The 16,247-nt window shown below is 40.7% G+C and overlaps 1 long non-coding RNA gene across 2 annotated transcripts in view; it reads right to left on the reverse strand.

The window, feature by feature from the left end:
• Positions 1-1,911: 1,911 nt before the first annotated feature.
• The window catches only part of LOC308197708, a 35,421-nt gene continuing 21,085 nt past the window's right edge, over positions 1,912-16,247 (reverse strand). The window contains exons 3-4 of one of the 2 annotated variants that reach the window (XR_013953230.1): positions 12,779-13,010; positions 1,912-4,165 (exon numbers count right to left, since the gene is read on the reverse strand). This is a non-coding gene — a long non-coding RNA (uncharacterized lncRNA). Of the gene's footprint in view, positions 4,166-11,666; positions 13,011-16,247 lie in introns of those variants that run through there. The other variant, XR_013953231.1, reaches the window with a different exon arrangement.

Below are 16,247 nucleotides of genomic sequence, written 5' to 3' on the forward strand. Positions count from 1 at the left end.
GCTGACCCTGCTTTTTGGGGCAGAGGGATGGGACTAGCATACAATGAGAATCCTAGGAAAGCTATGGTAAGCTTTTTGGAACTTAGTCAGGTAATTTAGTTAATTACAAATACACGGTATGAATGACTAAACAAACAGTAAATGTAAGAGAAAGAAAAAAAAAACAACCACCACCACCAAAAAACAACAGCAGCCCCCTCACCCCCCAACCTAACAAGGGAGGTACATAGGTTAGTAACTGCTAACTCCCAGAGTCAAACCGTACAACAATTTAGAGCCCAATTTTCTTTGGGCAGCAACTATTAAACCACTTCTTTTACCCTCCTAAGGTAATCTTACATCATAGTTCATGATTTTAGTCTTGCTGGACACGACCTGATCTAAGCTGATCTGATCTGTTGCCTGGTTTATTTTTGCTAGGTGCATCTTCCTTTACCAGCCTCTATCAGTGGTAGCTGTGTATCACCCCATTTATTGACCCACCCAGTTCTCTAGCTGGCTGCCTATTTTGCTGACAGATTTTGCTACTACAGCTCCTGGAAGGGAATGGAGAACTATGCACGAGTCTCTCAGCTCACAGGAAATTTGGAAGTAGCTTTTTCTGCTCATACAGCTGCAAAATTTCCTGATTCTCCTTGTCTTCTCTCTAGCCTTTGAACCACATTGCTGGAAGCTACTGTTTAAAATTAATGTGACACACAGATAGAGCTAATTAGCTTAAATATTTGTATGCTACTATAAATACAAACCTCATCTACTTTACCATATAATTTCTTCTTTTTGTAATATAATCAAAGTGGCCATGTCTCAGGCCTGTCCTTTCTTCCTTCCCATTCTTATTCTTCTTCTTTCATCAAATGTCCACTGAGTTCTTTTGTTTTTCTTCTGGGTGGCTTCCTTCTGAAACTCATGGAGAGGAATGAGATACTGCAATCTTGCCTTCATTTATGTCTTGGCCACCTACCTTTTGTGTGTTTGGTCAGCAGTGATCAAAACCTTTGGTCAGCAGTGATCAAAACCAGATGCTAGACAGTTCTACTTTTATGAGGATTCTCTGTCCAAAACATCACCATTTCCCAAGAAATGATTGTATCTGAGAAAACGTGATATAAATGAGAAATTGAAGTGCAAAATAAACTCCAATTATTTGCAGTATCTTCCTGAAAAAAGAAGCAATGCATCATATTTAGCTGTACCATATTTCTTGAAAGACTCTGCAGTGCTTACCTTCTTAGGACAGAATATGCAATTGTATGAAATGGTATTACCTGGTAATCCTTGCTGTAATATTTATGTTTTAGGACAACTGGTGGCACTGTACAGTGTGTACAAATAGTAAAAAAAAAACATACCCATCTCAGACAGCATGCTGTTTAAATTGACAAGCCAAATGAAGGAAGGAAGGAACTTTTATCGTCCCAATTTTAAGTCTAAAATTTTCAGGCTCAGGGGCATCAGATGAGTGGTTCAGCACCATTCAGTGGCTGGCTGCTGAACAGGGACGTGAAGAGGATTTCAGTTTCATCTGTAATAATAACCAAGCTGGTCTGGAAAAAAATAAATTGAAGGAACATAATCCAGTTTTAACGCTACAGAAAACAAATAAAATGTATCTGGAAGCAGCATTTCCTCTTCAGGACAGCACCCATCATGCCTGAAGACCTGAGCAGGGTCTCTGTGTCCACACACTGCAGTTATCCTGACCACTCTCTGATGCCACGAGGCCTTTGCTGTGAAACTGTCTGACTCCCGAAGGCAAACTGCTCCCACGAGAGAGGGAGCACAGCTGTCTCCAGCAACTAATGCAGACTGCCTCCTGGCTACACAGTTTAGAGAGGATACCATCTAGACTTAAGTGGCCATATACACAGCTGAGGACTTTTCGCAGCCTCCTCTGAGCCCCAGGTTTCAGTTCAAAATGACGGATATAATGAGAGTGTTGTACTGCAGCCTGCTGAAATGTTGTTTTCCTACTATGATGATGAGAATGTGTTTCGTGTGCCCCAAGGCCACCTGGATGGTATTAGAGGGCTGGCCAGGGTAGGGGAAAGCAAACTTTTTTGTGATTTCCCACTGAAAATTGTTAGCTTCTTTCTACATGTATAAAGAAAAAGCTGTGTTGACTCTGAAGGCTGCAGCTGAAAAGGTGCAAGTACACAATATTTCTGTTGGAGAAATAGCAGAAACAGGAATGCAGTATGAATGTTAGTGATTCCCATAGTATCAAACAACATCATGGAAGAAAATCCATCAGAAATATGGACTGCAAAAGGGCCATTTCTGCCTTAAGAAGCAGTGGCTTAGCGCAGCTTGGGAGAGTATATCAAGGTCATATTTCTTTTTGCTTGCCCTGCTCTTGTATTCTTCCTAGGGGATCTTTTACAGTCTAGTGTTGGAGATGGTGAATTGATGGAGGGAAACCTTGTGGTGGACCTTTGATATGGTCCTCACTACCAGTCTTGTGGTCTCACCACTATTGTCTTCTGGGAGTGTTTTGTAATACTTTAAAAAAAAAAAAAAAGGAGTTATCCAAGAAGGCTGAAGAAACTGTGTGAAGAAGCTAAGGCATTACTACTGTTAAAAAAAGGTAATAATGCCAATAATAATAATAATTATTATTATAATATCACTGTTGCTCCAAAAAGAGTACAGTCTTTTTAAGATCTTGACCTTGACTTTTCCTTAGCATTGGCGTAAACTACTTAAGAGTGCTGCTGTTTTCCATCCCCCAGCTAGTACACTTTAAAATGGAGGGAGGCTATTTTAATGGTAGAGAAATCACAAAATGTGACACCTATTCATACCCATCTTACTCACCACGAAATCACTGTGCCTACATAAATTGGACAGGCAGACAACTTTAAAGCACTTTGGAAGGAGACCTTCAGGGACTGAAATTACTGTGCTTTGCTAGCAAAGTGGGATGTGGTGTCAGAGTGATTCTGTGCCCTAAGTATGTGCAGAGAAACAGACACCCACTGACAAGTGCAGAACTGCTTTCAGGATCACCTTGTTATTATGCAGGGAAAATGGTAGTCTTTGCTCCTTGCGAACAGGCTCCCATGCTTAATGCTATATGGGGGCAAACAGTTAATGGCATAATGAAACAGGGAGCAGAGCAGAGCTTAGATGATCTTTTAATTCTGGATCATTTTAACCCATGTTGCTAGAGAGGGTGGGCACAGCTGGTGTGCATGGATTTCACCGAGTGGCTTCGGGAGGTGGCCAGACCTGTTATTTTCCCAGCATTAAAAATCCATGCAAACAGATTGAAGTGTTTGTGACTTCCAGCCATGACTGAATTTTAAGAGTAGCTCAGAGGAATGGATTCAAATCTATATCCCAAAGGCAAACAGTGCCATAAGCTCCCGAATTACTCCTGGCCCTTTTTCAGTATATGTATAACTGTCTCTACAAGCAAATCCCTAACGTCCTTTCATTCGTGCATGCATCCAGGTGGTGTATTTAACCTGCATCATCCTCAAACCTGCTCTTCTCAACATTTAATACTCCACCATCTGGGTCAGTTTCAGCTGTGGGAATTATTCCCAGCGAGCAGTATGAATCCTTGAACCCAGAGCTCCTCAGGTCTCGAACTTCTGTTAGAGACCACTCTTACATCCACTGAACAAGTCCCTGTGGGATCAAATCAACACTGCTTCGCTCTGCCTGACGTTCACAGCTGCTTCTCTAGGCTTCAGTGACTGTATGATGACCTGCTTCATAGATGAATATTTTTATATACGTACTTTAAAAAGTAATTTTAGAAGCATATAAAACAGGATAGACAGACAGGTAGAGGCACAGGCATGAGGCTTGGCCTGTGCTCCCAGAAGAGTGGGTTTAGGAGCAGACGAGAGCATAACATAAACGAGCACCAACAAACCTTTGCCTCAAATGACCAGAGTTCTTTGTCCCCCTTAGCTTTTCTCATAGGAAAATACCCCAAGAAAGAATCATTACAGCTGCAAATGTCGTTGAACCTGAGCCATTCACCCTACCAGGGAGACGAACCCGTTGCCATGTGTTCCATCATGACCAGCCAATATTTACTCCTCCACTCAGTTCAGACACAGGCAGCTCTTGGCCATCAAACCTTGGATTTAAAAACCTCTGGGGAGTCTCTTGTCTGAATAATGCATAAGGCTGAGGAAATCTCCATGAGCTGGGGGGAAAAAAAAAGAGATGAGGTTTGTCAAACTGGCACAAGTTATTTGCTCAGTGCTAATAAGGTGGTGTTGACAGCTGAGCAGAGCAGTTATGGCTTTTTTTTTCACTGCTTGAGGCTTGAAGGACTTTGTTTTATGTTGGAATACTGCATCTATAAGAGTGGGGGGTCTTGCATCTGTTTTTGCATCATCCTTGGCCATCTTTTACTTTCATTACCTGCCACTGTATTTTATTGGTTGAATATATGTGGCCCCAGTTTTGGTAGCTCTGTGTGTGTGCAAAGTCAATGTTAGTGGATCCCTTGCAGTGCTGGCACCTCAGGAGACTTTATTTTTTTTCAGGTATCTGAAGCAACCCACCTCATCTCTCTGTGACTTAATTTCCTGCTGTGCTGTATAAATAAAATACCTTAGACTTTTTTTCTTAGCTGCAAGAGCCATGTCTCTGAAATTACTTTCTAAGGGGAGTATATTTTGCTAGAGTTATGGTAGTCTTCCCAGGCTGCTGTTACCTGAGATGCTTTGTGCTGCCGCAGAAAGTGGGGTTTGTGTTGTTACAGCAGGGGAACATGCCATCTCTTTACATTGCCCCTGAAGACAGAACGGTTTCTCTCATTCAGTGTCACAGTCTGGTAATATCTGACCTGTGTAACACGTCTCAGCCGCATGGATTAAACCAAGGTTTTGCTTAACAGGGCCCAGCAGAACTCCAGAAGGAAAACAGCTGTGTTGCATGGGGCGTCAAGCAGCCACTGTCTCCAGCTTCTACACCGCTGCAGGGTAATGACTGCTCAGCCAAGCTCTGGGACACACGTGCTAAAGAAATTTGTCAGGAATCTGTTTTAAGTGAATCTGCTTTATTTTGTGCCCGTGCTGGATTAGGAATCTGGTCAACAGATTAAGAGGTGATCTGAACTGCTTTTTACTGCAGGACAACTCCCAGAAATTTCTCTGTGCCCTCCTTTTCAGCTTTGTCAAGTGAAGAGCTATACCACTCCCATTAAAGAGATCAAGTAGTACATGTGCATGATCCCCATTAACACCAGGAGTGGATCCAGTTAAGAAAGGGCATCTTTCAGCTCTCTTCCTCTGGTCCCTCAGCTCCTGCACACTGCACGACTCAGGCAGAATTTCACAGAGGATTACAGGCTGGAGCCTGCTTTTGATTATAGTGATCTAAAGCTGGAGTCCTATGGCTTTGAGGGACAAGTCTTTTGTATTTGCAAACCGACACATATTTTTGGGAGAATATTTTTGCTTCCAGCCAGCTGTGCTTGTGTGCAGACTTCCCCCACCTTCCTCCCTGGCTGGCAGCTCCTTCCAGTCACTCATTCCTGGGCTTTATTTGTAAATGAGCAATGAACAGGGAGAGAGTAAATGATCTGCTGAGGGAAGTGGGATGAATCTGATTAATATTCTGTTGTTTCTCTCAAGTCACAGGCAGGGTAGGTGACCACAGCCCCAGCAGAGAAGTCCTGCCTGCCCATTTCTTTGGAGAAACAATTATAGAATACAAATACGGAGAGAACATCTCAGTATCACACAATCTTCAATATTATTTCCTGGACATGGGTTACATGTGAGAAACAAAGTCTAATAAGCCTTTTTTCTCGTTAGCCTGGGGTTGCTGTTCAAATAAGACGGGGTAGGAGGGAAAGGAGAAGGCTGAATCAGATGCTGTTTTTTTCATGAGCCATAATCCACTGAACAGGAGTCAGGTCAGATGTGGCCCAGCAAATTCCTTAACTGGCAGGGTCACAGCTTTTCTCCTCCCTCATGCATCATGGAAAAGCCTCTTCTCATTTCACTGGAAAGAAGACCTCAAGCTGGAGCTGGGGAGTCTCCTGAGGTCCAGTCCCCCTCTTCCCAGTGCACCCAGAAAAAAACATGCAGAGCTCTCTTGTGCCTCTGTTTCCCAGTCACCCTGCCTTACTATCCTTTGCCAAAGTTGGGTTTGAATCATGGTGTGGGGGGGTACCTGCACCTAATCTTCTTGCCAGGGTGCAGTGCAGGGTGTGGAAGCTGATCCTCAGTGAGCGCATGACCTTCAGCCTAACATGACACTGGCACAAATGAAAAGGAAAGGCTAATTTCTAGGGATATTTTATTTTGGTTAAGTATTTTTGAATAGTAGGCACTACGCTACACAAAAAATGGTGTGGCTTACACTGTTGTGGGTAATGATATATTTTCTGTAGGACTGTTCCTACAGAACAGGGACAAATCAGTGGTGTAAATCACTGTCAGCTTTGTATTTGTCTCTTTGCCTTAAGGATAGCCCAGGGCGTGAATGTATCTCACCAACACATCATGTGTCTTCAGAGATGTGGCATCTCTGACCAGGCAGGTGGCCCTGCTCAGGTATCCTGACATGCTGAGGGAACCAGCAGCTACCATGGCTTGTGCCTACCAGTTTGCTGAAGACTTGAGCCAAAGTCCTCAGCTAAGTCAGAGAGAAAATCCTTGAAGACCCAATGACAGGACCAAGACTCTTGACTGAGGTAGTGCATGTTTAAGTTATAAAAGAGACATCCGAGGAAAAGCCTTCTGATACCACAGCTAAAATAAATAAATAATTAAAAATAAATAGAACAATTGATTTCCATTTTCTGATAACACCAATTGGCAAAAAAATGACATTAAGACAGGGACAGTTTCAGAGATGATGAAGAAGCCTATACTTGTTTATTTAGCAATTCAGCTGTTTGATGGATGCTGCAAACAATGTGCATTATCAAGCTGCAAGGAAATTTCCAAATTAAAAATGCAGTAAAAAAGGCTTTATAAGAGGCATGAATATATTTGACTAAAAAAAAAAAAAAAAAAAAAGAATTGTAAGAATGGTTTGGTGGCTTTTTTTTATAGTAGGACGCTACTGAAGTGGTTTCTGGGTGGGAAAATTGAATCTCAAAACTCAGTTATTCATCCTGATGGTGGGACGGTATTTTTGCCTTGTAGAGCTGTATCATGCTAATGCTATTGCTGTCATACCAGCAAAGTTTACGATTTTCTCCTGAATCTTGCTGTTGTTCTCTGTTTTTAAGAGCCTATTAAAATATCCAGGTTACTTGCCTGGAAGTATAGTCTTGCAGTTTTCACACATGGAAATGAGACTCAAGAGATCTTGGTTTGACTACAGATAGTCTCACTGGTCTCCTGCACAAGCTTGAGCAAAGGCTTAGGTTGTGGATATGCAAGTGGGTTATCTCAGTGCAAGACAAGCTGTCTTCATTAAAAAACAAAACCCCCAAAGCCTACAAATACAAGATACAGGTTTTAACTGTTTTAGCTGTGTCCCAGGCATGATAAATTTGTCCCTGGATTAATCAGCAATGAGCATTTCCTCCTCTTGGACATCTACCTTTTCATACACATTCTCCTCCTCTGTACACAGTTATGATGGGGTGTTTTTGCTGGGGTTTATACCCTATACTTAATTTCTCATTTCAAGTGACCCTCATTCACAGTCCATCACTATGTCATACCTTGAGCTGGGAAAAACATTTTCAGATGAGCAGCTAGAGACTGGACCAGCTGAGAAGTTCGGGGTGTTTGGGGTGAATCTTTTCCATCAAAAAGCAAATATTGAAGAAAACATGGCAAGAGCCCTGCTGTGCTGAATTAAAGCTTTTGCTTTAAAAAATTAAAGCTTTTGCAGAAGCCCCATTTTTTCTTTTGGAAATAGAATTGCACATCTCTTGCTAATTTATCTTTACAACAATCCCTGAAAACAGAACATTATTATTTTTTAATAACAGTAGTTACTCTGTAGTGAAGGAATTACTGAGAGAAAAACAGACATCCTTTCTTTGTGGGTCAGCCTACACTAGTAGGTTATTTTCTTTGTTTGTTCAGTGGTTTAAATACTTAAAAGAAAATCATTTGTTTTCACAAGCACTTTGTTTTATGAAATGAGAGCTGTAATACCTCTTGTCTGTGGGCCTGAAGACTCCAAAAGCTGTATAGACAAAAGCTTCTCTTGGCAGCTTTTTGGATTTTAGCTGTTGCCAATCCTCCTGTTCCTCCCCTAAGCTCCTACTGTCTTGTCACCTCATTCCCACCCTTGGGCCTTCATTTCTGCTCCCACACAGCTCCCTTCTAAGGGGCTATCCAGATCACAGAGTTGCGCTGAATTTAAAATAACTTCTCCTTCCCTTAACCACTTTTTTAAGGTTTATTTTTAATTTGGATCAAATCCTTGAGTAGCGAATCGGAGAACTGCGTGATTCACGGGGTGGTTACATCAGTGCTTCTGAACTGGTGTTTTATGTAATGGCATTTCAGCGGTAAGAGGAGAGAGAGGCGGTGCTGAAAGAAGGGAGTTGCAGTTTTCACTGAATTAAAAGCTATGTAACGATGGCCTGCAGTCAGAGCTGTGATTGCAGCTTGCTTCAGACTCCCCTGACTTTAATCTACTGCAAACTGTGTTGGTTTGTCAATGTAGGGTAGGGCTTAGTATGGACTATCAGATGAAGTATTTATCAAGTATTGATTTAGCTCCTGCTAGGTTATCCAGCTTTCCCTGACCCTTCTGCTGCTTCAGTTTCATTGTTATTCATGTCTGAATAACTGTTATTTAAAATTAGGGTAGATAATTTGGGCTAGTAATTGGATCTGATAACTAAATAAGTAGGAGCAAGGAAAAAGAAAAAAAAAAGAGATGTGTTAATTGTGAATAATTACAAGCCCAAATTAACAACTCTATTACCTCTTCTCCAAAACACGCATGCTTCCCTTCAGTCTCACTTTCAGAAACTGAAAGATAAAAGTTGCGGGTTGCAGGGCACAGAAGTTGTAATCCTGGTAAAAGAGAGTACCTTGAAGTCCACCGTCTAAGACAGGCATGTGCTCTGCCGAGTTTTCAGAGGTCAGCAAGAGCTCAGGGACAGAGCACAGGGCAAAATCTCTGACTTTCATTCCCAGCTGCACCACAGCATGGCAAATAGGAGGAGCTTGAGTTCTTATGAGAGATGGAAAATCAACCCAAACTTCACCCTCCCTCACTGCAGCCTTCAGTTGCCATCTCAAGATCCTATCTATCTTTCATTATGGGGAAGTGATTTTGGAAATGAACCTTACATTAGCCATCTTTGCATGTCTACTATATGAGGAGTGGCCTCCTGACAAATTGCCTTGTATACCATGTAATGTATGTTAACTGATAGATTATGGAGAAGGCTGGGCTGTATGTGGGGTGAGTCATTACCCAGAAAAGATCCAGGGTTATCTTCACACAGGCTTTCTACATGGATTCTGTTTTACTGCCCATGAGCAGCCCTGCTGCAATAGCTCTCACCAGCATGGCTGGAAAGCTGCCGTGCTGGTACAGCCTGGGTGAATGAGTGGCTATCTGTGTCCTTTCATTGAACCACAGTTACGGGAATCTCATTCTAGCATTAATACTGTTTTGCAGCTCATTTGTAATTAACAAAACAGAGACTGTTTCCCTGTAGAAATACAGGATGGAAATGTATGATACCAGCAGGTTTTACACTGCTCATCTGAACCTCCATCATAGAGGAATGCAGCCTGGTGCATATATCGAGTGCTGGTAAATGCTCTGTGTGATAAATGAGGTTGGATCTCATACTTTTAAAGGTGAAACAGGCCTTCTGTGTGAAATGTTCACACTGTATCCTGCAAGACTATGAAATTCTTATGGTTCCATGTGTCTTTTAGGGACAGGGCTCCGACTAACAAGTTAGAAAGGGACCCTTGTCCAAAACCTTTTGCAGCATTCAGGACTGGGATGTTGCCTTATCCCCACAGAGAAGTTATAGAGCTTTTCTGTGACTTTACAACTGAGATTTGAATCGAGTGGTGCTTGGTATTGGCAATATTAATATGTTCTTTCCTAAAAGAGAAAAATATTTAGGTAGCTTGAAATTTGTGAACTGCCACCAAAGCTTCTATAGCTAGGTGGGTTTAATGGGATATGCTTTGTTTTCTTTTTCCTCCCAGAAGCAGCAATGGTGCCCTCTTTGCCCATAGCAGTGTCCTACTTTAAGCCTATATGTGATACTTCTGATAAGAGTTCTCATGCAGTGGCAGATCTGATCTATACTCTTTTGGGATTATTTAAAAAAAAAAAAAAAGGTTTAACTATAGTTCAGTGAGTATGACAGTACTCCTCCATCCTTTTCCAATTTTTTACATTACAAGCTATTGGCAAAGAGGCAAGGAAGTGATCGATAACTAGATCGTTCAGCATCCTGGGGAGGGATCTAAATTGTAGAGCATTGTTAGCCTCTGGGACTTGTGTGTATAGTCCAGAAATACTGCAGGTGGGTGGGGACACAGATAAAAATCGTTATGATAGATGTTCCAGAAGCAGCTTTTCCCTGTATATCCTTTCTGAGTGAAAAAAATGCCATTCTAAAAGACTACAACTTCTCTTCAGAGATCACTGCTCACAAAGTGTTCATTTACAATATAGCCCATTTTTTGCATCTTCCACCAGGTCTCCTTTTTGTGTGTCCTCATCTGGAGATGCAGTTGGATCAGCTCTTAATTTTGCAAGCCCCTATTTATTCAATCAAACTGACTCCATGTACAGAGAAACCTTGCACTCTTTCTTCTCTCCCTCTACTAATATACACAGTCTTCATCTCATTGTTGCATCCAGCTACAAGTAGGGAATACAACAATGCAACAGCTGTACTACTAAGAAGCATCACTATGTTAAGAAAAACAGGTCGTCTTCTTCAATGTCTCCTTCTCAGACCAGCTTTAGAAGTCTGCAATCACTCTTTTCTACTGGGAACATTTTGCTTTCTCGCTCTGGGGCAGAATATTGTGCGTGTAACACATTTACCAGCAGCTTGTTGTACTAACTCTGTATATGCTTGGGTATTGTACAATGTCCTAGACAGAATATCGAAAGATGAAACAGAGCTGGGATTAAACCTTCCCAAATGCTCTTCTCTTGTTCCCAGAGTTGCTGTCCTCCAAGAACACACCAGTCAGATGAACCACGTCCTTACAGTGACAGCAATCTCTGCCAGTGCACCAATAAACAGCACATGCTAAGCAGAAGGTCTCTTTGCTCTATGAGGCGGTTGATAAATGGGGAGATGGGGTTGAAATGATCTTGCAGTCATCCAGCCCCCGTTCTCCTCCTCCTCATCCTATTCTTCATGTCGGTTGCAAAGTATGCTGAAGCAGTCTGCTCCTTGTCACATTTGAGGAGGAAAATGACATTGATACGGGACTAAATGCAAAAAGAGACTTTCCCCTAGTGAAAACTGGCTAATTGATGTCAAATCAAATAACTTTAAAGAGCTGTGATGGCTACAAATCAGATCATAGAGGGCAATACCGGTTCATTCTGTTTCACACGGGGACTGTGCTTTGCAGTTTAAGCGACAGCACTTTGGCATTCAGGGCTTCTTTATAACCCAAACAAATCAAATCTCAAATCTTTTTGATTTTGATGCCTGACAATAGGGGATGATTAAAACTACTGCAGTGGAGTCTGGGAATGGATTATTATTATAAATAGCTGCAGTCTTGCCATTCCCTGTTCTCTTCTGTGGGTCTGGAAGCTTGAGGCAAGAAAAGCTGGGGAGAATAAAATAGATGCTAACAAGAGAGGTCAAGTGAGAGCAGAGAAAAAAGTTATTTCTGATAGACTGATTTTTGGGATACAAGGTTTTTCTATCTCTTTACCTTCATGCTTTAAATTCCAGCCTAAAAGGTAACAAAACATAAAAGATATTTTAAAAGCTAAAAGCTAGTTTCCCAGTGATGATTCTCTGAATCAGAACTGAATTATCCATTGGTCTGGATTAAAGAAGCACAGTTTTAGGGTATGTCCTCTCAGTGCTGCACAGACAGATGCAAGCTCTCTCTCCATGGGAGCCTTCGGATGTGTGAGTTAATCCAGACTCTGCTCTGGACATTATAAGTATGGCAAATAAAGAACAACAGAGAATCTAAAAGCCAAGCAAAGAAGAATTGTAATTAGTGGTGGCTGATAGAAGAAGCAAGAAGTCTATTTTTTTAATCAGGTGCCTGATCAATTGACTGGTCAGGATTTTTTCAACAGGTTCATTTGGACCAAGGGTTTTAGAGGGTTTTTATCCATCCTGAAACATGTCCTGAGCAGGTGGGACACAGGTGCTTTCACCCAAGAAGCCTCATGGCACTTCACAGCCCCTTGCAAAGTACATCCCCCGAGAGGCACTGCCCAGCATCTTGCTATCACAACTCCCGTATTTCTGCCAATAACCTTGAGGATATATTTGCAGAAGAAAAAACAGGGGATGGTTTGACAGCTGAATATGGATATGATTTACCCTACCTGAAGTTATGGAGTTATGGTACAGACAATTTCCCTTCGAGTAGCAATATCCCACGTCCCCGTGTTTTTGCTGCACAGTGTAGGGCACTGCTCAAACTGCACGCTGAAGCTGATCTGCCCTCAGTAAGTGGGTATTTGTACTCAAGTAATCCTGAGGCTCAAATAAATACCATTATGAAAGTCTGAAGTTTTTACTAGACACAGAAACAGGCTTGCTAGAAATAACTTTCCGGAAAAAAAAAAAAAAGGCCTGAATTTGGTCTGTGTTTCTCTTGGGACCACAAACAGCAAGGGCTAGAAATCTTACCCCAAAGCCTGTTTCTATCCTGGACTGGAGGGGCTGCAACACCAGTAGACACATTGACTGCAAAATATTTGGCACATATCACTGTTTTCATCTTCTCTGAAGCCCAGGAAGAGACTGTTAATCTCTTTTTGCAGATCGTTTGTACTAATAGTATGATGAAAACAGGAATGTCTGTACCAGTTCAGATCAAAGGCTGTCAGTTTTGTCTCCAGCAGTAGCCATCAGCGGGCGCCTAAGGAAGAATGAGACAAGTGATTTTTCATTTTCACTCATATACTCTCACTCCTTCAGACAATTTCGTATCAGTAGATTTCCTGAACCTGATTTGATTTGCCTACCGTGAATGAAAAAACAGAAGGTATAATGAAGAGGAATCTTTTTGAGGGGAGGGAGGGAGGGAAAATCCACTAGAAGAAAATCTTTGACTTTTTTTTTTTTTTTTAACACAGTAGACCAGATCTTCAACTAGATTAAATTAGGACTACGGAGATGAAGATAATTAGTTAACAGTCTTCCAAGCCAAATGATGATTCTTCTTTCCAAAATAATTTTGTTGAAGCATGTTTTTAAATTTTCATAAAAACTTTGTCATCTCAGATTTCATTTTATAATAAAAGCATAGATGAAATTCAGTAATGAAAACCTTGAAAAATGTTGTAGTTTTTAATTAAAAACCATTGCTTAGCAATGTTCTATTACTCTTTTAGGAAAGAAAGTCCAAGCTGAATCAAAACTCTGACCTTTTGGATGGCATCACCCAGATCTGCTCTGTGGCTGTCTCATTTTATGCCAATTCAGTAAGTACGTGCTGCCATGCATTTTCAGGAGAAGCAAGACAGGTTTTAAAGCTGGATTTATTTTTTTTTTTTCATTTCAGATTTTGTTATTATTAATTATTATTATTATTTTATTTTTTTAAGAATAAAATAGAAGAAAAGTTAAGTCTTGTGCTCAGCTGGGTTTAGTATGAATTAACGTCATTCCCTGCAGCAGAAACTTTACATATTCTGTGACAGCCAGACTGCAAATCATTTTTTTTTTCTCTGTGTAGGATGATAATTAGTAATAAAGACTGAATGATTCTCAGTCTGATTGCTGACACACATTTACAATTTATCTCATAGCAAGCTCTGGATAGAGGACATTTTCAGAACAGATTGGGAGTTACGCAAAAGATATTCATGTTCAAAGACATCCCTTAAAATTTAGTTAGCAGACAATGTCCTAAAACAAAGATTAGCTTTTCAAGTTGGGTTTAGTGTTGGTCAGACATAAAATTCAACTGTTATATAGGAGTATGGAAGAGGGGAGAGGTGGAGAAAGCGTGTACATTTTGACTTAGAACGTGAAGGAAAATTGAACCAGATGGTGAAAACTAATTGTGAGAAAATAAGGTAGAAGAAAACAAAGTTTCCCCACTGCTTTTTCATTATTTACTTGTGGTACTGAGTAAAATAGCAGCTTGGTTTCTTTATTAGGCACTCATAACAAGAACACAAGCAAAGATCAGCACTGATGTTGGACACTGTGAAGTTAAGATAGGGCTGACGCTTTTATCTTGCAAATGCAAATGTTGATCAAATGAATAAAACTGGACAAGAACAGAACACCTTTTCTGTTCTTAGATTACAGTACAAAATTGATCTGGCATGTGAGTGAGAAATCTTAGGCTGCAGTCTGCATGAGTGACCAAAAGTAAATGGACAGAAAGACCTTGAAATGTTCATATGAGGGACTCATTGGAAGTGATTTAGTTGGCAGCAGTCTAAAACTACCTCAACTTTATCCTACCTGGGAGGGCCTTCATTATAAACAAGTGTCCCCACTACCTTTTATTCCCAGTCTTATTCAGTCTTCTTGACCCATTTAGTCCTTGCTCTCTCTATGGAGATTGTCCCCAGAGGATCATTTAATATCTGTGGGTGATGATAATATTTCTAATATTGAAATATCTTGGTAAAAAATCCCCAAAACATCCTATATATTTTAATAAAAATCAGTCACCGCAAAGCCAAAACAAGAGTTTCCATGCTGCTGTGTCTTGGATGTAAAATGGATGCCTCTGAAATTCTGTAGCATTGAGCTCGCAATCCTGCATGAAGATGTGGTATGAAGGGGCAGTGATTTAGAGATAATTTTAAACATTTACTCTATTTTATTGCAGCGAAGACTTCCCCTTCTCTGAAATTTAAAATTTAAAATGGGCATTCTCTGAGCATGAGAGTAGTGCTTTTTGCTTTCTGAGATGGAACAAAGTATTTCCTTGATGAAAAAAATATGATTTTGATTTTAAGCAATAGGAACATTTTCCCATCACATATATTTCATGCTGTGAAAACTAACCATCCACCAAACATTTCAAATGTGAATTCTCAAACAGCTCTGCTGAAATATATTTTCCTCCTCATTTTATATTAAAGTGTAACCCTGAATGTCGTCACAATACTGTCCGAGATTGCCTTCCCCTTGGATTTCAGGGTATCAGCCACCCATCACCTATGCATAAAGGAAGTTTTCCATTCCACTTGTCGAACCTAAAAAGCAGCAGAATAAAGCTAATGGGCTGCAAATGAATGCACAATGCTACAATTCTATTTTTAACCCCCAAAATGGGGTGTGTGTATGTGTGTGAAGATAGCCCTAACAAACTTTATCCAAGTGTATGGTTCATAGAAATGTACATGGAATGGTACAATGGGATAGATTCCTTCACCTAGTGAAAAACTTAATAGGCTCCCTTGAGCTTCAGTTTATAACACTGATTTACACCTTCTAAGAATCTGGCCTGGGAGATTAGTGGGCTAATTCCCCTTTAAAAGACAAAAAAAAAAAATAAATTCATTTGCCTTAATCCGGTTAACATTTAAACTTTCCATTAACCTAAATTAAATGCTTTCTTTCAGATTTTTAATTTAGCATACTGACCCCCAAATGGAAAGGCCACTTACAATTACAAACCCCATAGTGCAGCCACCACACTCTCCAACTCGCAGTTATCATCCCAAACATGTTTCTCATCTTGGCACAGAAGAAAATGATTTTCTGCATCTGTGTGCCAGCAGATTTCCACCTATATGCTTTTCTGTTAATGTTCATTAATTCATGTGGCTTTGGCAAACTAATAAAGGGATATATGAGCATTGTTTTCTTTCCTGAGTGTTTCTGGCTTCTACAGAAAGAGAGAAAAAAACATTCTGAAGGTATGTACCCCCTTAGAGAGGACCGGGATAACTTCTCTGCATCACTTGGCAGCTCACGTCTGCTCTGTGCTTTGTAGAATAAGGTTGGAGTTAAGGTAGGAGGCTCTCGAATTTGATTTTAAATTAAAACGTCGGTGGGCTGCCATCGAAGAGGCAGGTTTAGCTTCCCTTGAAGGTTCAACAGAAATCTCTCTCAGGCAGCTCTGAGCAATCATGAAAAGTAAAACATTGCAGTGAAAACATCATGGTGAAAAGACTTTTTGAAGAGA

Source organism: Anser brachyrhynchus (assembly GCF_964034855.1).
Source record: "Anser brachyrhynchus genome assembly, chromosome: 6".
Classification (NCBI taxonomy): Eukaryota; Metazoa; Chordata; class Aves; order Anseriformes; family Anatidae; genus Anser; species Anser brachyrhynchus.